Below are 24,238 nucleotides of genomic sequence, written 5' to 3' on the forward strand. Positions count from 1 at the left end.
CCCTTCCCCAGAGCGTGCAGGCCACTGCCTCCCTGTGGCCTCACAATGCCCCTGCGACAGAGCAGAGCTGCTGCGGCAGAGACTCCCAGCTGCAGAGCCGGCATGTGAGCGGGTCTCGCTCCAGCTCAGGCCGGGCCTCCGAGTGGCCTCACCAGCGCGCCCCGGGCCTCCCGGACTGTCCTTCTCTCCCCTGCAGCATGGCCTCCCCGCCCCAAGGCGTGTGTCAGCCCTGCCCCTGGACTCCGGAGACCCAGGTAAGGCTGCGCTTTGTCTTGGGCTATTCTGGGTGGAGGGGGAGCCGTGGGAGGAGAGGAAGGGCTTGGAACGGCCCCACACGCCTGCCTCGGAGGGAGGGTTTGCTGGCGTGGGAGCGCGGTCTCGGCTGTGGCCCAGGAACACGAGCAGTGGCTGTAGCGATGGCTTTGCAGAGGGAATGAAACACCGACCGGCATGGTGCCATTGCTTGACGCCCGGAATGGCGTTAAATTCTCATTCGTGAATGAAACCCACTACTAATGATGTTCCCGTGTTTATGCCGCGTTCTTTCCCGCATGGGCCATGGGCCCTGTGCTGTCAGGACTGTGGCTGGGACCTGACACATGCTGGGGCAGGAGACAGGGTGGGGATGACGGATGCAGTAGATGTGCCTGAGAAGTGTGTGTGCGTGTGCGTGCGAGCATGTGTGTGTGCATGCATGCATGTGAGTGTGTGTGTGTGTGTGCACGCGCGTGCACTACTTCTTATCTTCACGGGACATTTCTGTTACTAGATTTGATGCTTTGAGATTGTCCACTGTTCTGTGTATGTCTTGCTGTGTCTGAAACCCCTTAGTGACATATGTCAGCAGCCATTTAACTCCATGCACACTTTGTGGGGTGGGCATTGGGGCAGGGACGCGAGGCAGCCAGTCTCTGCTCCCAGTGGCGTGGCCGAAGCTCTGATGGTTTGACCTGGAGATGGCCATGCAGCCCAGTCGCGGCCACAATGCTGGCGCCTGGATCCGGCTGCTGGCCCTGGTCCCTGCTTCTTCCCCACGCTGCGTCAGCCGGGCTGGGTGGTCCATGATGGCGTTTGCACTCACGTGTCTGATGACTGGGCCCGGCGACTGGAACAGCTGGGGCTGTGGGCTTCTGGCCCTCCGTACACACTCCCCGTGTGGCCAGCTCGGGCTTCCGTACAGCGAGGTGCTCTGGGGACCTGGGCAGGTGGCTCCCCGCCAGAGTGGGTGTTCCAAGTCCGGGCGGAAACCCCAAGGGCCCTGTTTCCCAAATGTGGTGTTCAGTGTCCCTTCTCCCAGGCTGTTGGCCAAGCAGTCACCGAGGCGAGCCCTGGACCCGGGGAAGGGGAGGGAGCGCCACCTCTTGATCGGAAGCTTGACAAGGTGCTGCCGTCTTTAACCTTTAACGCTCCTTCAAAGCCTCCTCACAGGAAGTACAGATGCCATGCTTCCCACACTGATTTCATTCGGGGACGCTGGCGGGGCCATCGGGAAACGTTATGTTTTTATTTTCCTTGTCAATGCTGCTCTGCCTGCCACCCTTCTCAGGGGATACCTCTGCTGTTAGCGCCCATTGAGTAGGCAGACAGTGGACCAAATATCCTTGGTCCTCAGCTACTGGCAAAGGGCGGGCCAATGACCCAGAGGGGCCAATCACATCCTCTTTTCCGTAGCAGGTGACTGAGCTGGAAGGTCACGTGGAATTGAGGTGGAGGCAGGGGTGGTCCACGCACAACATGAGTGGCCAGGACGACTCGGTGGCATTTTCCAATGGCCTTTACAGTGAGGAAGAGGAGGTTCGAGAAGTGAATGGCTGGCCCGGGGTAAAAGGAGAGTCAGTGGGCTGAGCTCTAAGTGGGGTTCTACCCACTACTCCACTTCCCTCAGTGGGACCTGAGTAGATGAAGTGACCCAACCAAGGATCGCACTGCAGTAATGAGGGGGTCATAATTCAGCTCCACTTCTGGGTGGCTCGGCTGTCTTTCTTCCTTTAAAAAAACTCTTTTAGTTTTGTTTTTATTTTAGTACTAGAGGCCTGATGCATGAAGATTAGTGCAAGAATGGGCCTTCCTTCCCCTGGCTGCCACACTGCCTTCGCTCAGGCCAGAGCCACCTTTCTGCCTTCCCACGCTGCCGAGAGGCCCAGAGTGGCTGGGGCTGTGAGGAATGCCTGCATTGTCGCCATGGCGACGATGCAAGCATCCCACCCCCAGCCACTCGGCACCTGTGTATGCAAATTAACCGGCCATCTTTGTTGGGTTAATTTGCATACTCACTACTGATTGGCTGGTGGGCATCATGAAGGTATGGTCAATTTGCATCTTTATTATTAGTGTAGATATTTTTATTGATTTCAGAGAGGAAGAGAGAGGGAGCGAGAATAACATGGATGTGAGAGGTTGCCTACCACACGAGCCCTGACCAGGGCTAGGGATTGAGCCTACAACCTAAGTACATGCCCTTGACCAGAATCGAACCCAGGACCCTTCTTCAGTCCACAGGCCGACACTCTATCCACTGAGCCAAACCGGCTAGGGTTCGGCTGTCTTCCTTGCAGCCCATCCAGGATGGTTTAGGTACTGCCAATGGGCACAGCGGAGGCGCAGGCCTGAGAAATGTACCTGACTCGCTGGCTGGAGGTCCAGCCTGGCCCTGGGGCTGGCCGCTGCGTCGGCTGCTCCCAAGGCAGCCTTCCGGGGAACAGGATCAATGGCAGAGTGGGTAGATCCAGCAAGGCTTTCGCAATAAAAGCTTTTTATGCCTCTTGTTCAAAGCATTTAAGTGCCTTTTAGATCACAGATTGAACCATCGACATTCTAAAGTGGAACCTTTTAATACCAAAATACACTTCCAGAGTGAAATTCCATTATGGGAAAAAGCATTTCACGGCACCGGGCTAGATAATAATTCTCTCACGTGTAATAGGATGTATGAAATGTTTGATGATAAATAGAGTTTCTCAGCATTGTAATAAGGCGACTGATACTGCAGTGTGTGTGTGTGTGTGTGTGTGTGTGTGTGTGTGTGTGTGTGTGTTGTGTACACATAACAAGTTCCATCTTATTCTGGACACCAGTTTCTTTATCTGTAAATAGTGGGAATTGAACTTGATGGGCTCTGAAGTGCTTTCCGCTGTCAGATTATATGAAAAGGCTATTTTTCCACTCTGGGTTTCCATTTCCTCATCCTTAAAGTGAGGGCTTTTGAATCAACCAGGGAATGTTTAGTGCAAGTGAGAACTGAAAGTGGCTTAAGCAAAGAAAAGGGGGGCAGGGGAGGAAGGACTATCATGTTTCGTGTAACTAAAAATTTCAGAAGCGTTCCGGGTGCAGGTAAGGGTGCATCCAGGGGCTCGGCGGTGTGGCCACTTCTTGGTATCGTGGGCAGCCAGGCTCCCCCTTCATGCTTCCCGCCCTCTGGCCCAGGTTCCCATTTTCATGGCTCAGCAAGATACTCCAGTTCTTACTCCAGCTTAAGAACTTCTTTCTCCCAGTACTTTTCACAAAAGCCCCAGGTTTGAATCCCATTGGCTCCGATCGGATGACACGTCTATCCCTGAACCAATCAGCAGTTCCAGGGTGCAAACCACACCGATTGGCCAGGCCTGGGTCACATGCCCACTCTAGGGCAGAGGCGGGAGTAGGGTGAGCCCATCCAGCTGTAGAGTGAAAGTTGGGGCACGGTTCCCATGGAAAAGTGGGAGCTGCTGATAGAGGGCGGGGGGAGGGTGCAGGCAGAGGAAGCCACGGTACCCTTTGGGTTTGAACTGGCTCTGGCTGGCCCTGCGGCTGGCCCAGACGGCAGGGGCTTCTGAGTAATAAATGCTTAGAGCTACAGGCACTTTTGAGATTATAAAGTACAACTTTTATTTTATTTTATTTTTGCTTCAAAGTTAAAGGAGCCCTGGGCAGATGTGGTCCAATGGTTAGAGTATCGTCCCATGTACTGAAGGGTCTCGGGTTCAATTCCAGTCAGGGCACATACCAAGGTTTCAGGTTCGATCCCTGGTCCGGGCGTGTTCGTGAGGCAACTGATCAATGTTTCTCCTATGGATGGTTTTTTAATCTTACATTGAGGTTTCTCTCTCCCTCCCTCTCCCTTCCTCTCTCTCTCGAATCAATGAAAAACACATCCCCGAAGTGAAAGGAGACTGAGGTGCAGAGGGGAGAAGGGGCTTGCTCAAGGTCACCTGAGTCTTCCGTGGCAGGCCTCCTGCCATAGCTCGGCCTCTTTCCCTCAGCTGCGTGCTCCTTAACTCTCTTCTGTGAACTGCGCAGCGAGGGGGGCCTCCTGGGAGGGACCGACCCCGGGGAGCCCCTTGGCGGTGCCTGGCGAGGGCTTTGCTGATTCGACTTGCTTCCGCCGACTGCAGCCCTTTGCACAGCCAGTTTGGGGTGGTGCAGGCTGGCTGATGCCTTCCAAGTTTCCCTGTGCGGATTTCTGAGTAGCTGCGCCCGATGTGCTGCGCACTCTTGGCCAAGTCACTGAACCTCTCTGGGCATCAGTTTCTCAATCTGTAAATCTGCCCTCGTATCAAAGCTCCTCTTTCTTGCCTCTCTCCCCACGGACACCTCCCCGCCAACCCCCGGATCTCTGATGCCCAGAAGAAGGGGATCTAAGACACAGGTCTATGAAATGGGTTTCCTTGGAACCTCAGGAAGCGTTTGTATTCCAACGAGTTCAAAGAGCGCAGTGTGGGCTCTCCTACAGCGGGCGTGTTTCCGGCATGCGGGACGGCCTCGGCTCCCACCAGGGCTCAGCCTAGGCCCGTGGTCGGCAAACTCATTAGTCCACAGAGCCAAATATCAACAGGACAACGATGGAAATTTCTTTGGAGAGCCACATTTTTTTAAAACTTAAACTTCTTCTAACGCCACTTCTTCAACATAGACTCGCCCAGGCAGTGGTATTTTGTGGAAGAGCCACACTCTAGGGGCCAAAGAGCCGCATGTGGCTCGCGAGCCGCAGTTTGCCGACCACGGGTCTAGGAGATTCACCTGTGTGTGACCTCGTGTGGCTGATGCCATCTTTTCAGACCTCTATGTCCTTCTCTGAGAGCGGGGACCCTGCAGGAAGGCTGTGCTTGGGCCGGAGCGGGCTCCCGGTGAGGAAGGTCAGGCAGCGGCAGGAGCCGGCGGGCAGCACCTGGGGCGGTGAGAGCTGTCAGCGCGGCCTGCTCTTCTCATTCCGTTAAAGGGGGTGAGGGCGGCCCCACGGGCCATGGCTGCTGGGACGTTGTGTCTCCAAAAAGATACGACCAAGACCTCGGCCCTGCGCCTGGGACTGCGACCTTCGTTGGCAATAAGGTCTCTTTGTAGATGGAATCAAGTTTAGGACTTTGAGACGAGATCCTTCTGGATGTAGGGTGGGCCCTAGATCTAATAATTGGTGCCCTTAAAAAAAGCGCTTTTTTTTTTCAAGAGAAAGCGGAAGGGAGAGAGAGAGACTGAGAAACATCGATGTGAGAGAGACATGCTTATTGGTTGCCTCCCACCCATGCCCCAACCAGGGCCCAGGATCGAACCTACAAACCCAGCCAAGGCCGGGGATCGAGCGTGCAACTGGGTTATGTGCCCCTGACCAGAATTGAACCCGGAACCCTTCAGTCCGTGGGTTGGTGCTCTATCCACTGAGCCAAACCGGTTAGGTTCGGCGAGAGAGAGGGAGATGCCCACAGAAAGAAGGCCCTGTGGAGGCGGAGGCGGAGGCTGGAGAGAGGCAGCCACGAGCGGGACCCCAGGAGCCGGAGGAGGCCCGGGAGGACCCCCCTGGAGCCTCCGCAGGGCGCGGGACCTGCTGGCACTTTGATTTCGGGCTCTGGCCTTCAGATCTGTGAGAGGAGACGCTTCTGTTCTTTCAAGTCACCACGCTCGCCGTAATTGGCTGTGGCAGCCACGGGAAACCGAAACAGCTGCCGACCCAAGTTTGTGATAAAGCAGGAACTTTGTGAGTTCGGTGGTGTGGACGCCAGCTGCCTCTCTGACTACAAAACGGTCTTATCTCTGTCTTCCTCTCTCCCCCCCATTCATTCTCAGCGTGAGCCCTATCTTTATGTCCGGTCTGATTACCCGTGGAAATTATCCCTACTGAGCTGATTCATCAAAATACTGAGTCATTCACATTGCACTTAGGAATTCCTGATCCCGCTTAAAAAATAGGCAGTAACAGCCCTGGCCCGTTTGGCTCAGTGGCTAGAGCGTCGGCCTGCGGACCGAAGGGTCCCGGGTTCGATTCTGGTCAAGGGCACGTACCTCGGTTGCAGGCTCCTCCTCGGCTTGGGCCCTGGTGGGGGCGGGTGCAGGAGGCAACCAACCGATGTGTTTCTCTCACAACTGTGTTTCTCTCCGTCTTTCCCTCTCTCTAAAAATCAATGGAAAAATATCCTTGAGTGAGGATTTAAAAAAAAAAAATCAATAACACACAAATAAACCCGGCCACGAACCAGCGAGCTTATTGGTGATTTAATTCACTCCAGGTCATAAAGTGTGTGTGGGGGGGGTGGGGGGTGGAGGTGGAGGTGGAGGTGAAATTACACGGCAGGAATGCATGTTTAATCATACGTCTTTGCTAATAAAAATATATTAATACGTCATTATACATGCATAGGCCTTGGTGAGTTAGCCACCCCAAACCACTCATTTCTTTACTCAGCAAGTATCATTGGACTGCGTGCTCGGCCCTGGGCAAGCCCTCCGCTGTTATGGACCTTCCGTGCAGGAGGCCGGCAGCTGAATGGGCGATGACCTTGGATGTTGGACTCCGGGATGAGAGGTTTAAACAGAAAAGGGCAGGTGCGGAGAGAGCTGTTTGGATGCGGTGGCTGAGAGCATGGGCTCTGGGGCCAGAGTCCTTGGGGCTAATCCCAGGCCTGCCGCTCACTAGCTGTGCACCTGAGACCAGCTCCTGCTATGGCTGTGCCTCAGTTTCCTAGTTCCCTAGTCCTTGGACGTAGCCTCTCTTAAGTCTTGGTCTTTTGGGGGGTTTCAGGGGACAGCCCCAAATGTTGATGAAGCTCCACTAGGTTGGTAGGGCTCAGGGTCCAGCCCGGTCTCCCCTGCGGAGGGCGGGGGGTGAGGGGGCAGCTGCGGTCTCCGCCTGCCCTTTTGCCCCCCCTCTTGTTAGGCCTGGGCTGCTGGAGGCCTGGCTCGTGCAGGTGCAACTCATTCATCAGCCAAGGCTTCCAGGGGTCCTCGATGGAGTGTTAGGGCTGCCCCTGTAGCTCCCTCCTTTCGGGGATCCCACCTCCCCAAGTTCCAACTGCTCTGGCTGTCCGCACTCCCCCTCTGGCTCCTCGGGCTGAGACTGGACGTTCTGCTGGAGTTGGAGCCACCGGGTGGCCCGTGATTCCAGGAGCGTCCTGAGAGGGCAAGTCAGAATGACGTGGGTCTCCCTCAGTGTGGCTCCTCCTTTCAAGGCCAAACCCCCTGGGCCCCTGCCTGCCCTTGGCTGCTGTCGAGTGGGAGGACAGTGTGATGTAAGCTACTCGGCCATCGCCACGGAAACCTCTGGCCTCTGTTCTAAATCCACACTCACTCCTTAGGGGAGTTCGTCCATTCTCCCGCATAACCCGTTCTCATTTCTCACAAGCCAACTCTACGCAGCGGTCCCCGCGTTTCTTTCCCCGCCCCCCGCGATCTGTGGATTTGAACAGAAGGAAGAGAACAGGGTCTGGAAGACGCAGAGGTTGGAACCGGAGATGAAGTGCCAGCGAAAGGACCCGCAGGAGCTTTCAGAGGAGGGAGGGAAGAGGGCAGCAGGTCACAGGCCCGGGGGAACGTGCTGGGGAGAAGGGAATGGGCAACGGGGACAAAGAGGCCGGCAGGGTAAGAATGGTGGTCAAGCCCGGCCGGCATGGCTCAGTGGTTGAGCGTCAACCTATGAGCCAGGAGGTCAGGGTTCGATTCCCATCAGGGCACCTGCTCGGGTTGCGGGCTTGATCCCCAGTGGAGGGTGTGCAGGAGGCAGCTGATCAAGGATTCCCTCTCATCATTGATGTTTCTCTCTCTCTCCCCCTCTCTGAAATCAATTTTTTAAAAAAGAGCGGTGGTCATTGTAATCAGTAGCGCGTGGCCACTGGGGGCAGCGCAAGCATGCTCGGGGCGGCAGGAAGAAGGCAGACGGCGAGGGAGAGGTCGAAGAGGAATTGAAGACGCAAAGGCCTAGACGGAGACAAGGCGGTGGAGCCGGGGCCTCAGCTGGAGCAGGTGCCGGCCACGAGGTGGGGAGCTGTTTCCAGTTCCTCAGAAGCTCAAGCTGCTTTCACACTCCGTGCCTTTGCGGGTGCCTTTCCCCGGCCAGGAATGCCCTTCCCGCCCTTGTCTGCTCGACTCGTGTCCTTTCTCCCTCCAGAACTCCACTCGAGGGCCCAGCCTGACCCACCAGCTCCTTAGGTTAGGCCTTTCTCCCCCTCCTTTTTTTTTTGCTCCTTCATCTCCACCTACTTCCCTCTGTCACAGCTCATGGGGTTTAGGAAACCAAGTAACTAACACTTCGTCGTCCCTTGGCATTTTGAAATAAATCAAAATACAGACACAGAATCAAGTCGATGAATATCCACATGTCAACTTGATCTTCGATAAAGCTGCATCGGAGAACGCGGCTTGACCTGTGGCCCAATGGGCTTCCTTAGCCTTTGGTCCCGGATCTAGACTTGACTCCCCTGAGCAAGGCCTATACCGCCAGATGCATGCGGGTCTCTGTCCCACACCTGTGAGCCTTACAGAGTGGTTTGTGCTCCCAGACCTGAGTCAGGAAGGCAGCACTGACCCCAGCTTTCTTACCCTGGGAGGTAGAAACAGGCAGGCAGATGAGAGAGAGAGAGAGAGAGAGAGAGAGAGAGAGAGAGAGAGGAAGAAGGGCACTTGGCCCCATGCTGAGTTCTGTTTCCGTGTTCCATGAGACAAGTCACTTATTGGGAGGAGTGGGTGGGGCAGAGCTGAAATCCATGTCTAATAACCCCCCCGGGGTGTGGGAAGGAATTCTCCCATGGGAGCTTGAGGCGGAGACAGCCATCCTCTCCCACAATGCAGCCAGCATCCCCATCCTGTAGCTGTCGCGTTGGCTTTGTGTCCACCTGCCCCAGCCGAGCGTGGCCTCCTGAGAGACGGCAGTCTTGGCAGGTTCATCCCCACCCGGGAACCCAGCACCGTGCCTGGGGCACAGCACATGCTCAGCAAACCACTGTCCAGCAGCAAACGGCTAAACGCCAGGCGGCACCCGTGGGTACGTCCAGGGGCTGTGCCGTGTATCCTAACTCCTCTGGAAGCTGTGCGGTGTGAAGACCCCAAGGCCTTATTGTGGGGGCCGGTGAGAGCCAGGAGAAGGAATGACCAGGTTCACACATGGGCCTTTGGTTTCTATTTTAATTCCCCGAGATAAACGGTCCCTCCGTTAAATCACGCGTCACGCCACCGTAGCAGGTGTTCGCTTATGAGAATATTGGCTGAGCTCAGCTCCCTGGTGTGAGGTGCGAATCCTGAGGAATTCCAAGGTGCTGGCGAATTGAGGCCCGGGTTTCTTTCGTTATTGGTCACTAATGTTCTGCCATCAAGCCACACCCATGAGGGGCCAACTACGTGGCTAGTTTGCCTGAATCGAGGATGATTTACCAACTTGCTGACTAGTCATTCTCTCTCAGGGTGTTAGACAGACAGCGAGGCAGAAAAAGACAGGGGGTGGGGGAGGGGATGTCCACTTGTCGAGTGTCACAGGCAGGGTGGCGTGGTCGTGGCTCCGGGTCAGACAGTCCTGGGCAGGAAACCCGTCCTTTCATGAACCGGCCGTGAGCGCAGGGGAACACCTGTTTCTCAACATTAGGTCCTGGCCACGCCTGCCTGTCAGGGTGGATGGCGAGGGTGACATGTCAGTCGTCTCCCAAGCCCTCCTGTCCCAGAAGTGCCACACATTTGGACTCCCGTCCCCTTGGCTGCTTTCTAGGAATTCTGTCCATCCAGTTAACATATGAAGCTCTAGCTGGTGTGGCTAAGTGGATAGAGCGTTGGCCTGCAGATGAAGGGTCCCGGGTTCGATTCCTAGTCAGGGCACATGGCCGGGTTGCAAGCTCGATCCCTAGTGGGGGGGTGTGCAGGAGGCAGCCGATCCATGATTCTCTCTCATCATTGATGTTTCTCTCTCTCTCTCCCTCTCCCTTCCTCTCTGAAATTAATCAATCAGTCAACCAATCAATAAAATTTAAAACCAAAAAACATGTTAAGGCACATTTGCGCCAACGTCTCTCCCTCGGTTCACATTTGTGGCCTCATAGGAGGTGCCCTCTGAACTGAGTGACATAAGAAAGGGCCCCTGGCCTGGTGGCCAGCCAAGTGGCAGCAAAATGCTGATGGCCAGCAGTGATGGATTGACAGAACGCCAAGGCTCTCCGCAGGGCAGGAGCAGACTCAGGGACTGGGGGCTGGCTCACACCAGAGCCACCTTTCTCTGTGGCTCCACCTGCTGGTCACCATGTGTGTTCGCGTGCTGGGGCTGCCACAGCAAAATACCACAGACAGGGTGGCTTAAAGCGCAGACATCCCTTTTCTCTGGATGTCCAAGGTCGAGGCGTTGGGAGACTGGTTTCTTCGAAGGCCCTCCTCCCTGTGTCCTCATCCGTCTTCCTTCTGCGTGTGTCTGTGTCCCAGTGTCCTCTTGGCGGGAGGACGCCAGCCCCACTGGGTTCAGGTCCACCGCATAGCCTCGTTCTGATGTAACCCCCTCCGTAACGACCCTGTCTGCAAACCAGTCACATTCTGAGACACTGGGGGTCAGGACTTCAACATATGAACTTTGAACTCGGTGGGGGTGGGGACACAATTCAGCCCATGACACCTGGGAGCAGAGCAAGCAGCCCAGAGCCTGGGGGACAAGGCAGGCCCCGTACCGGGCTCTATCACCACCACTGCCTGGGATTGGGTGGGGGGAGAGGGCAGGATACACACAGGGCCTCTCAGACACACCTGGGCACCTTCCCTCTGGCTTCCCTCTTCCTTGCCCCTCCCTGTCTCGGATGGAGCTCAGTCTGCTGGAACTTCTGCTTTTCCTTCCAGATCTTGGCTGTCCGTGCTCAAGAGCCCAGGCTTCTGAGCCACAAATCTTCTCTGGATTACATTCCTACTGCCCTGAGTTTCAAAGGCGTATTTCAAAATTTGAAGACGGAGACTTTCCATCCTTGCCCTCTGCTTCACACCCTTGGGGCATCCCTCCTCGGAGGCTGACAGCTGGAGTCCTCTTTGTGGCCTGGACTGGGGAGAAGCTCCAGGTCACAGAGAAATCAGTGGGGAGAAGGGGGGGTATAACGTACTTTACAAACAAACCATGGCCCCTGCACGCCGTCTCCTCAGACTCTGCCTCACTGCGCCTGAGCGGAGCACTGGTCTCAACGACCAGACCCCAGATTTCTGAAGATCAGGGTCCATGTGCGACTTTCCGTTGTTTAATCCCATATTCCCATTGACAGAGAGGCGGAGCATAATCCCTGGAATCGTACAGCTGAGTTCAATCCCTGCTCCGCCACTTGCTAGCTTATGACTTTGGGCAGGTTGCCAAAGTTCTCCAAGACTCAATGTGCTCTCCTGTACCGGGCTGACAATGGTGCATACCTCGAAGAATTGCTGGGAAAATCGAGTGAGATGCTAGATAGAAAGTGGTTCCGACCGTGCCTGGCACATGGTAGCTGATAAGATATGTCTATTATTATTACTATCTTCTATAATAATAAAAGTGTAATATGCTAATTAGACCGGACGTCCTTCTGGATGACCTTCTGGACGAAGCCAGGGCTGTGAGGGAAGTCCGGGTGCCAGAAGGAAGCTGGTGCTGGCAGCCAGGAGAAGGAAGGCCTACACTTGCACGAATTTCATGCATCGGGCCTCTAGTCTATATAATAAAAGGCTGATATGCAAATCGACTGAATGACGAAATGACTGGTCGCTACGATGCACACTGACCACCAGAGGGCAGATGCTCAATGCAGGAGCTGCCCCCTGGTGGTCAGTGTGCTCCCACAGGGGGAGTCCAGCTCAGCCAGAAGCCCTGAGCTGGGCTCATGGCTGGCCAGCACAGCAGTGGTGGCAGGAGCCTCTCCTGCCTCCCTGAGGATGTCCGACTGACAGAGAACGGGCCTAAACCATCAGTCGGACATCCCCCCAGGGCTCCCAGACCATGAGAGGGCGCAGGCCGGGCTGAGGGACCCCCCCCCCCAAGTGCATGAATTTCGTGCACCGGGCCTCTAGTTTAAAAATATTTTTCTATAGATTGATAGGCCATGAGTTTCGTTAAAGCAGGTGGTGGTGATGGGGATGATGTGTTAAAAAAAGGAAAATGCATTTTCCATGCAGTGACTATATTTGGCAACAAGTCTCTCCAATTCTCTTGTGATGAAAGGATTTTGTTGTGCTCAGAGCCCCTTTGAGTCTCATAATAATGCTTATATATAGTGCCTTTTGTCCCAGCATCTTGGAGCGGCCCCGAAATCAAAACATAACAAGAGTTGGATGGTGGCAAAAATAAAAGCAACAATTTGCTTTTGTTTTTGGAAAAGCTTGCCTTCCTTTCCTCATTTGCAACTTGGCAGCTGGATGTGAACACGTACGTGTATTTGACCTGCGTCTGTGGCTGCCACTGACAGTGAATGATGGCAGCTGTCTGCCGCTTGGCTCCTGGAGCCCGAGTGACGTGAGGGGTGGGCCTCAGGGTGTTCAGAGGGAGGCACACGGGTGAGGGGCGAGCGGGAGGGGGCGGAGGAAACAACCACCCCGGTGCCTGCTCGGGGCCAAGAACTCTCCCCATGCTATTGCATTGAATCCCCGAAGCTACACACCCGTCCAGCTGAGGAGGGAGGCTCAGAGAGGCTAATGGTTTCTATAAGGTTGCACAGCAATGAAGTGGTGGAAGGAGGCTTCAGCCTCAGGTCAGTCTCATTCGTAAAACCCAAGCCTCTGTCCCATCCCCACGCGTGTGGAGGGGGAGGAAGGAGGGCGGGTCTAGGCCCTCGGGAGTGTGGGAGTTGGAGCCCGTGTTCCATGTGGGGCGTGGAGCGGACAGGGGAGGCGGCCCGGAGGGAAGCTCTCACGCAGCAAGCGCCAGGTGTCCTGGAGTGTCGTCAGATCTGAGCCCGTTCGTTGTAAGACGCCCCCTTGTTTTGTGTGTTATTAATAGAGAAGAAATGAAACCACTGCTAAGTACAGCCGGCATCGATTGCAAGGCATCTCTGAAGTTTAGAGACATGAACATGTGAAAGGCTTGCGTGTTAGGATTGATGAGCGATGTCATGTATCAGGGACAGTGCCTCTTCGGTGTTGGTGAGTTGGACACAGGACACAAGAACCATTCTGGGGATGCTGAGCACCGAGGGGTTTAATGCTGGTACAGGGCGGCAAATGCTGACAACACGGCCACGGGGCTGGGCTGGGCTGGGCTGGGCTGGCAGGAGCCGCTGGGGGCACTGCAGAACCGCGTCGCTAGGGAAGCCACCAGCTGTGCCACCATGAGAAAGGACAAGAAAGCCTGGCCAGCGCGGCGCAGGGGTTGAGCGTGAACCTATGAACCAAGAGATCACGGTTTGATTCCCAGTCAGGGCACGTGCCCGAGTTGTGGGCTCCATCCCCAGGGTGGGGCGTGCAGGAGGCAGCCGATCCATGATTCTCTCTCATCACTGATGTTTCTATCTCTCTCTCTCCCTCTCTGAAATCAATAAATATATATATAAAAAGGAAGAAAGAAAAAGGACGAGAAGGAGGAGGCTGCCACTGGGACTAGAGAGTTAGGGACAGTGGGAGTTCCAATGAACGGTCCAGATGGAGGGAGCACAGTCCATCACCCGCTCTCTGACACCAATTGCGAGTTTGGGGGAGGCCCCCGGCCCCCCCTCAGTTTTGATCATTCACGAGAAAGACTCACAGAACCCACTGAGAGTTGTTACACGCATGGGTGTCATTGATCATGGGGGAAGGACACGGGTGAAAACTGGCCACGAGTAGACGCGGCGGAGGCCCGAGGAGTCCAGACACGGAGCCTCCGCTGTCCCCTCCCCGTGGAGTTACGGCAGCATCGGGCTCCCAGCATCCACATGTGCCATACATGTGCCAGCATCCACATGTGCCATACGTGCGGGTAGCGCCAGCCGGGCACCCAAGCCTCAGGGTCCCGGGTTTTCACCGGGGCTTCGTCACCAGGGTGTGACCGAGTGCCAGGGGGCTGACCGCAGTCCCTAGTCCCTGCAGGGGCTGACTGATGCTGCGTGATGCCAAGCACCCATCGCAGATGGCACGGCCAGCCCCTGCCCTACGCCCTGTTGAGGACTCAGGCTCCAGGCCAAAAAGGTACTCGGATTAGGCATGGCATTCCAAGGTCTAAGAGATCACCTCCGAGAAGCTGAGGACAAAGGCCGGAGCTTTTTGGGAGCGAGGTTAAATTCTGTCCGACACAAACTCCCAACTGTCCCTGCGCCCAGGGACCAGGGCGCCGCCGCTGCCACCAACACAGCTGGCTTCTGACCACCGGGCCCGGGAACGCAGCCGCAGGAACATCCACGGCTCCCTGACCGTGACACCGCGCTCTGCCCTTCACAGCTCCCGGGGGATCTAACAGACGGAACCCATTTTGCATCCAGGGCCTTAGGCACGAGGGTGTGGGTGTCTGGGAACTGCAGGTGTTAGCTCCGTGGCCTCACCGGAGGAAGGGAGAGCAGGCGGGGTAGGATGTGTGCTGTGTGTCAGTAGCATCTCCGCCAAGCCCCTTGGCCAACGGAGCAGCCCATCCACAGGCAGCTCACGCCCCCTCGGGCCGGACTTTCCCCCGCACCCGGGTCTGTGAGGCGACCCAGTCCCTCTTGGAGGCGCACGCATTACAGTTTCCCCTCCCATTAACCTCTCAAAACTCGGGGAAGACAAATAACCATGGCCCCCGGGTCACCAGCTCGGGGGGGAATGAACGGCTGGGCACTGCACGGGAGAGGCTAAACGTCTGGTCTTGTGAGAGTCCGTCCCAACGTCGGCTGAAACCCAAACTGTATCGCTTACCAGCTGTGTGACCTTGAGCCAGGTACTTCCCTTCTCTGAGCTCCCGTGTCCTTATCGCTGCAGTGGGGAGGGGACACGATCAAACGTCACGTGTCATTGGGAAGATTTCTTGAAATGTTGTTTGTAAACTCTGGGCGCAATTCCTGGGAAATGCTTATGTAAAAAATATAGAAGCTGTCATCGTCACCATCGTCACCATCGATGTCGTCACTATCAGGATGAAGAAAAGGAGGAGGAGGAAATGTTAAACCCCTGTTTGAACGTTTCCAAAAATGTTAAAACCCCATTCATCCACTTCTGACCTCAGAATCTATCTATACCAGTGGTTGGCAAATTTTGGCTCACGAGCCACATGCGGCTCTTTGGCCCTTTGAGTGTGGCTCTTCCACAAAATACCACAGCCTGGGCGAGTCTATGTTGAAGAAGTGGCGTTAGAAGAAGTTTTTAGTTTAAAAAATGTGGCTCTCAAAAGAAATTTCAATCGTTGTACTGTTGATATTAGGCTCTGTTGACTAATGAGTTTGCCGACCACTGATCTATACTAATAAAAGGGTAATATGCTAATTAGACCGGACATCTTCCAGACATCCTTCCAGACAAAGCCACGGTGGTGGGGGCCGAGGCAGAGGCAGTTAGGGGCAATCAGGCCAGCAGGGGAGAGCAGTTAGGGGGATCAGGTTGGCAGGAGAGAGCAGTTAGGGGGATCAGGCTGGCAGGGGAGAGCAGTTAGGGGGATCAGGCCAGCAGGGGAGAGCAGTTAGGGGGATCAGGCTGGCAGGGGAGAGCAGTTAGGGGGATCAGGCCAGCAGGAGAGAGCAGTTAGGGGGATCAGGTTGGCAGGCAGAGGCAGTTAGGAGCAATTAGGCAGGCAGGAGTCCCTGATTGGAGAGGGTGCAGGCCGGGCTGAGGGACCTTCCCCTCCCACCGTGCATGAATTTCGTGCACCGGGCCTCTAGTAATCTATCATCATCAATTATTAGGGCGTTAAATCTACAAGAACCTATTGCTAGGATGGTGGGAGCCCCTGGATTAGTTCAGCAGGTCAGCTGGTCAGTGTCCCCGTGCCTGTGAAGCCTGGCAGGACCCTGAGCCCGTTTCCCTGCACCCTCACTGCACCAAGTTGTGCCCACAGCTAGCTCTTACCGCCTTGCCTTTTCCAGCGTCAGCAGCTGCGGCTGATCGCAGGGTGATGCGGAGTCAGGCAGCTCTGTTGGTCACCGCAGTGTGACCTTGAGCAAATCAAGTCCATTTCTCAGGGGCTTTGTCTCACTTGGACACTGAGGCTCTCAGGGTTACAGGAGATGGTTTTCCCCAACACGTAATAGGTGCTCAAGAAAATGCCTCGTTATAGCATTGGAGGGCACGTCGGCCTCTCCGACTGGACTGTGAATCTGTTAAGGACACTGTGTCTGGCACACGGGAGATGCTCAAAAGTCGTTCCCGAAATGGAAACAAGGGCGCTGGGCAGCTGGGATGAGATGAGGCGTCAAAAGGGGATGGAGGAGCAGGAACCAGGGGCAGGGTCCTCAGAAGACCCCGGAAACATTCTGCCCCTCCTCCCTTTCCCCTCCCCTCCTCCCAGGAGCTCGCATTTTCCTGGGCTGTTGTTCGGTTGCAGCACTGAGTAATGAGGCCCTAGCAGCTTTGTTCTGGGAAGATCAAAGTTCTTCTCGCTCATTACCTCGCCTACCTCCCACCACCTGGGCAGGCAGAGAACTGGTTGGGCCAGGATGATTGCTCCCATTCTACAGATGAAAGCAACAAGGCCAAGGACTCGTGGGCTGACTCCCGGGTGGAGCCAGCATCCGCTGGGCAGCCTGCCAGGGCGGTGTTGTTTGCTAGAAGCTATCACGTTTGTTTGAACTTCACAGACTTAGTTTCTGCCATGGTCCAGTCTATACCAACCTCCTCTCTCTTTCCCAAACTTCCCTGTACTACTATGGCCTTTCTGTGCCTCTGTGATAGGGTTATGAGGGTTGGAGGGGCTTCTGGAAATAAAAAAGAGTGAATCAATACTGATCACATGTATAGATTTAACTGGTCTGCCCTTGCTAGGTGGCTGGAAACTTTTATTCTTTGGGTTGAACCCATGAGTGCGTCCCCCTGTTTTATCCATGATGATCTGCTTGCCAGGAAACCCATGACCTGACTATGCCAGTATTTCCAAATCTCTATCACAGCACTGAAATTATTATTATTTTTTTAATATATATTTTTATTGGTTTTAGGGAGAGGGAGAGAGAGAGAAACATAAACGATGAGAGAGAATCATTGACCGGCTGCCTCCTGCATGCCCCACACTGGGGATGGAGCCTGCAACCCGGGCATGTGCCTTGACCGGGAATCGAACCTGTGACCTCCTGGTTCATAGGTTGATGCTCAACCACTGAGCCACGCCGACAAGGCTGACATTATTTCTTTGTAAGAAGTCTCCTCATGTACTGAAGCTGTGCATAAAGGGGCAGTACAAACATGACTTGGAAGTAGATTCAGGGGGCCTGGGATCACTTAAAACCTTTGAGATTTTTTTCTCTTTCAAACTTGAGAGAAGGCACAGTACCTAACACATAGTAGGGCCTCCTTAAACATTAGGTTAACCAGAGTCCCAGAGTCCACAGCGGTTAGCACCATCCCTGGCTCACAGTAGGTGCTCAGTGAGCATTTGGGGGGAATGTAGAGGTGGTTTTGAATACATGGCGGGACTATTTTCATGAACCAGCCCTTCCTAGCTCCATTCTGAACGTCTAAGGCCCAGCCACAGCAAGTTCTCACTGGTCAACCTTCTGCTCCACACTGATCTTGACACCAAGCTACCAACTCATCAAAATTCACTGAGGATCTCCCATGTCCCCGAGCTGTATCCTCACAGCTTGCACTGGTGTCCTGCCGTGCTCTGCGCGGGTAAGGTGCGCGCGGGCGGTACTGGAGGTGTTGGCAGCTGTCTTGGAACCTGGGTGCCTTTAAGCAGCATTTAACAGTGAGTCGTCCGACTGAGGGTGAGGGAGCCATGAGCTCCAGATTAAATGCATTCCCCTCTTACCGTGGAACACTTCAGGCACTGCTGCTGATTTAATGGCGCTTTGAGGCCAGCCAACTGTCAGTCCAGCGTGGACGCAGGGACTGTTTTCTGCGCGTGTGTGGTGAGGTTAAGGGAACATGGCCGCAATGTGCCAGATAAGTTCTGTTCCAAGGCTTCTTAGCCTGTGTGTGTGAGTGTGCCTGTGGGCCTGCATATGTGTGCAGTAGAATGTCCTCCTCTCAATGGATTCTGGCCACAGAGCCTTGCTGGGGAAGTCCACGCCCATCGGACGTGTGACTCTCAAGTCCCCTTTGCTGACAGATGTTCAAGGGCTCACCTTGTGCATGTGTTTCCGTCAGGGTCTCCACAGGAAGCAGAGGACACATGTGAAAGAGGATAATTTCAGGAGGTTTATTTGCAGTGAGTTTACTCGCAAAGGTGTGGGGTGGAAGCCACAGGAATGGAGCAGGAACTGGAGGTTCAGCAGCAGCCTGTGGTTTTCAGCTGAAGATCTGAGGCACCAAGGGAGGGCTGGCTGGCACTCACGGCAAGCCCACAGGAAGAGCCAGGGAGCAGTGGCCTTCAGTGAAGGACCCAGCCAACTGGAGGCGACCTTACCGAGGACCCAGGGGAATATCTCCCCCCAGAAACCTCTTTCTTTCTGTCCAGTCCTCTGGAGGGGGGTGGCTCCCCACCGGCCTAATCCAACAGAAGCCACGGGTCATAGGAACCTTGAAGAGGTTTGTCCAGCTCACCTGCTGGGGCGGAGGGCAGGCTGGAGAAGTATCTGGAGCAGGTGAGGGGACCTGGAGGGGCAGATGGACCCAGTGTTTCAGGTTTTGTGGGGACTAAAGCTCCCATAATTTTGGAGGTCCTCTTTAAGAAAAGCATACAAAAATATCTTACATGGCAAATACAAAAGTTAACCAACCAACCAACTAACCAACCCACCCCAACAACATGTAACCACATTGTTAAGGCTTAAAAGGGCCCAGAGCCTTAGAAGGACCCACACTGATGAAGCTTTGTGCTTCATCAGCTTCATTGTCAATCTCCCTGTGCCTCTGGCTTTGGTGATTTTGACTTATAACAGAGTCCCAGTCCACAATCAGCTTACAGACTCTTGGGTGGTGCAGGCTTAGATGACGGATTTGAAGTACAAAGCTAACTGTGGCATAAGAGAATTACAGATAAAACACTAGAAAAGGTGAGGTGGACGCTGAGGCTCTGAAAGACAGGCAGCATTTAGACACACGGCAATGGCTGGGCAGAATAACGTAATATTATCTGCTACCGGTCACTTACTATGTACAAAGCACTGTGTATAGATTATCTTATTCAATCCTAACAGAAACAGGAAACTGAGCCTCCTAAGGGTTAAGTAACTTAGGTCACAAAGCTACAAAGCGGAAGAGCTAGGATTTGAACCACTGGCTCCGCTGTTTGCTTCCAGAGGCTGGCCCTTGTGCACTGAAGCAAGCTGCTGTGGCACAAGCACCCCCGTTAAGGTGCCCCAGAAGTGGGAAAGCGCCAGTTCCAATAGGCAGAGGAGACACTCAGCCCATGGAAACATAGGACTACTTTTACAGCTCACCCTTTGTCAGCCCTTACTGAATAAATCAAAGCCACTGCGAATATTGGCAATCCCTATTTCGGGTTCCTAAGGCACCGAGCCGGACGGACTCTGAGCTTGTAAACTACATTTCCCAGAAACCCACGGGGGCAGGTGGACTGAGAGCCCGCTCCGGCTGCGAAAGACTCCATTTCCCAGCATGCAGTGGGAGCGCGGGCCCAGGGCTGATAGCATCAGGGGAGCCCGCGGGGCCGGCGCCGGCTCCGCCCCACTCCGCGACGTCCCCGCTCGCCCCGCCTCTCCCGCCTGCCGCCGAGCCAATGGGAAGGCGCCATACTGCAGAGTGTGCCGGGGCTGGCGCCGCCGCGGAGTTGCGAGTAGTGGAAAGCGGCGGGAAGTTCATACTGGGAAGGAGGAGACGTTTCTGCGGCTCGGGGTAGGGGTGCTGCGAGCGCCGAGCGGGGGCCACGCAGGGGGCTGCCGGGGGCTGCCGGGGGCTGGGCTGGCGCGGGGTGGCCGTGTCCTCGGGCGGCGCCGGGGGCTGCGGGCGGCGCGACGCGGGCATCCCCTTCCGCCCGGTCTCCCTGAGGCCCCGCGGCGGCCCGGGCTCCCAGGCCGGCCCCCTCCCTGGCCCTCACCCTGGCCCCCAGGCTTAGTTGCACGTTCTGGACGGCGTGTTGGCGCGGCCGGGCCGGGCCTGAGAGATGGGGTCCGTGCCAGCCTGGCCCGACGAGGTCCCTCTGCTGTCACGGAGCTGACATTCTGGAGGGTAAACACGATAGAAGCAACCACCCAACCACCCAACCAACTTGATGTTCTGCAGGAGCTGAAAAGCCCCTTTAGAGCGAGGACCGGCGATTGTGGGGCCCCGGGGATGGGAGAGGCGGGGGCAGCCCAGAGGCCGTGACGCTGGACTTGGCACCTGAGCAGGGACCAGGGGTCCGGGCCCCCGAGGACAGCGTCCGGGGCCGCCCTCGCCTGCCTGCCCCTGGCTGCTGCGAGCTTGCCCTGCTGGGCGGCGGCCAGGCCGTGGGGCCCGGGGGAGGTCTCCAGGGCTTGGCGTAACCCTCGGGCAGCTCTCCGGTCCTCGTCTCCCAAGCCGGCGGGCGGCACCCTGCGCTGTGTTCAAGGGCAACAAGCAGCTTTTCCTCCCGTCGGAATGGGTTTTGGCCCTGGTCTCAAAACTCTTAGGTGATTTAGTTAATTAGCGCCGACAAACTGCACCGGAGTCTCTGGGGAGAGAGAGAGGGGAAGGGGGGGGAAGGGGGAGGGGAGGGGAGGGGAGGGGAGGGGAGAAGGACAGAGAGAGAGAGACAGAGAGAGAGAGAGAGAGAGAGAGAGAGAGACACACACACAGACACTATTTAGGTTCCTGTTGAGGCCACCCATTTTTCTAACTTCTCTACCAAGCCACCCATTTTTGTCTTCCTTTGTACTTCCCTCCCCACCTTCCATGTTTGGGGGAACAGCTTGGAAAGACCAGTTTTGCTGTCGGGAGGGTGGGGGTGCTTTTAGGGAGCCGCGGAAGAGCACCTCTAATTATTTTCCTTTCTCCTTTTTGAAAACTGGGGTTGCCCATCTGTTGAGTCTGAAGCGTGTAGGAGGAAAAAAATAAATAAGTGGTGAGCAGCACTTGTGAAGAGTTCTGAATACAGGCACCTTGCTTTTCATGGCATGCCGAGCAGGAGACTTTTGGGGGAGAAATCAGCCTACCATTTCCACGCTCTGTCAGAGGGAAGCAAGGGTTCTTGATGGAATCCTTTGGTTCAGGTTATGCTTGCGCTGTTTGAAATGGCAGGGAGTCCTCGGCATTGAATTTCTGGGCACGTGAGGTTCTGTTCCTCTGCTGCCTAAGAAGGGGATGTCCCTGACGAAGCCATGGCTCTCTGCCCAAGCTCCCACACATGGTCCTCTCTCTGCATCTCGGCATTGCTGACCACGTTGTAGCAACACAGCAAGCAACTCGCATTTCCTAACAGCGAACCTGTGTTAAGCATGACTGTCCGTTTAGTGCTAGTATCTAGTACGAGTCATATCCTGTGTCGAGTGTAGTGGCTTCTTCTGTTCCGTGCTGCAAAAACGAAGAGAGGATATTTGTTCAACAAATGAGAGAATGGAGTAACGTGTCAAGCATAGAACCTGGCATATAGTAAGGTAGTACGTGCCCAGGAAATGGTGATGGTTATATGAAAAGCTTACGCTAAGTTTTACTCCTGGGTGCAAGTGTGTATTTTAAAAAAGAACAGTAATGCATCCAAAATGTTGACAGCTCCTAAAATTAAATTTCTTAAAGAGGCCAGCTTTTTTTTTTTTTTTAAAGAACTAATGTGAAATAATAATATATAAGTGAATGTCCCAGATGTCTAGAAAAGAAAAAACAAGGTTTTTATTTTGACAACTATATTATTTTTTTTCCCCTTAAAGCCATCCCTACTCAAATACAATTTACTATGAATAGAATTTTGACTTGAAGAATAAACTCTTATTGAAAATGATGCAGAGCTTTACAATTTACCTTATATCAAGTGAAGGATGACTCCTGAATTTATACAAAAGTTCAAATGCTGGTATCTCCATATATCAATCAGGCAGTAAACTTAATAGGAATTAAATTCTGTGTGTGTGTGTGTGTGTGTGTGTGTGCACGCGCGCCTTTCAGGAAAATTAATCTGGGTGGGTTTGGAGAATCGATTGATAACTGAAGAGGCCTGGAAAGTATTTTTCACACTGGCCAGATATTTTACTGCTGAGGTTATTTTTCAGTGAGTGGAAATGGACTCATTTGTTCACCAGATAGCACGTGCCTGCTGTGTGTCAGGAATTGCTAGGTGCAGTCTATTCTTGCTGTTGTAGTGTTTTGTTGAAGCAAGTTTTCTTTGTTTTAAATTAATAGACATCATTCTTTTTTGCTTAAGTTATCTAGCATTCAGCCCACAAGAAGTCAATAAATGTGTAGGATACACTTGAAATTACACTATCGACAAAAGTATAGCAACTATGGACTTTTTGATAAGGATGTAAGATTAATTTAGAAAGATGTAGAATCCCAACAAAACACCTAGCTAGGTGGTGTAACGAAGATGTGTTTTGCTGTTTTGAAGTAATTTTATGCACTTTCCCAATTCCTCCTGTCCAGCTCTGCCAATGTTGTTGCAAATCTTTGCACTCAAACATAAGCACGTTCTATTTTTGGTCTGGGTGACATGGACAACACTCTTAAAAACACACACAAAAAAACCTCTCTAGAGAGAGATGAGGTGTGCCTTCCTCCCTAATAGGAGTTAGAGTTTTAATATTCACTAATAAATAAATGCTAATGACAAGAAACAACTTTTGGGAATATTCTTAAGTAAATTTACTAAGAATTTTACTAGTCACAGCATCAACGTTGTCAGCTGGGAAAAATGCCTTGTGAATCATATTATTTATGTAGTCTTCGTGTAGGTACATGGATTTTGACGATTCTTTGCAGTAACGCCTATCTGTCCATGGGTCTTTGGCCCATAGGAAGGGAACCAGTACTCTAGGATTTGAAAATTAAGATACTGTGCACATTGGCAAATATTTAGGATGAATATTAAACCCATACCAAAATGTTTATCAGTAAGCCATGTACATTAAGTGGGAAGATATACTAGATGGAAGTCATATAATGACATGGTTATTACTTTGAGATTTGGGAGTGTTCTGTCATATACTTTTTAAGCAAATGTGTACAATATTGGAAGGACACATTTATCTTGAGCTCAATATCTGGAACAATGTAGTTGATCCCACAAGGGACTAAATGAGAAATGGAACTAGGGCTGCACCGTCCCACTCTGTTATAATTTCTTCCCGTGTACTTATTTTATTTTCTCTTTGTAGACTGGCGGGCTTGCTGCTGTTTGCATGTGGGGTAGATAAGTTTGATCTAGACCTAGCTCCTGGTTTCAAGAACCCAAAAGATACCCTGTTATCTGTTTAATTGACAATTATGTCTAAAATCTAAAAAAATCATGAAGGTAGAAATCTAAGATAACTATAGCTTTATTTCAGGTTAATTACTTTTCTCAAATTGTTTTTCTAAGTAACAGCTGAACAGATGTCATTTTTTGATGGTACTGTGTATAAATGCATTGTGACCACATTTCACAGTGCTAAGGGTTAGAAACTGCTATTAAACTTTTCGTCTTCGTAGACTGTCTGGAAGGCATAGTTGTATATTTAACTTATTAAGAAACTACCACACTTTCCCAGAGTAGTTGTACCATTTTACAGTCCTATTATCACTGTACTAGAGGCCCGGTGCATGAAATTCATGCATGGGGGTGTGTGTGTCCCTCAGCCCAGCCTGTACCCTCTCCAATCTGGGACATCCCACTCACAATCCAGGACTGCTGGCTCCCAACCACTCACCTGCCTGCCTGCCTGATTGTCCCTAACCGCTTCTGCCTGTCAGCCTGATCACCCCCTAACCACTCCCCTGCCAGCCTGATCGACGCCTAACTGCTCCCCTGCCGGCCCGATTGCCCCTAACTGCCCTCCCCTGCCAGCCTGGTCGCCCCCAACTGCCCTCCCCTGCAGGCCTGGTCCCCTCCCCGCCAACTGCCCTCCCCTGCAGGCCTGGTCCTCCCCAGCTGCCCTCCCCGGCA

At 53.7% G+C, this 24,238-nt stretch overlaps 1 protein-coding gene across 3 annotated transcripts in view; it reads left to right on the forward strand.

The window, feature by feature from the left end:
• The first annotated feature begins 210 nt into the window (after nucleotides 1–210).
• Nucleotides 211–24,238, forward strand: part of VRK1 (VRK serine/threonine kinase 1) — a 78,679-nt gene continuing 54,651 nt past the window's right edge. The window contains exon 1 of one of the 3 annotated variants that reach the window (XM_054715442.1): nucleotides 211–254. The gene's annotated coding sequence lies outside the window, so the exon portion shown is untranslated. Of the gene's footprint in view, nucleotides 255–19,975; nucleotides 20,041–20,353; nucleotides 20,374–24,238 lie in introns of those variants that run through there. The other 2 variants (XM_008154784.3, XM_054715443.1) reach the window with 2 other exon arrangements.

Source organism: Eptesicus fuscus, chromosome 5, assembly GCF_027574615.1.
Source record: "Eptesicus fuscus isolate TK198812 chromosome 5, DD_ASM_mEF_20220401, whole genome shotgun sequence".
Lineage (NCBI taxonomy): Eukaryota > Metazoa > Chordata > Mammalia > Chiroptera > Vespertilionidae > Eptesicus > Eptesicus fuscus.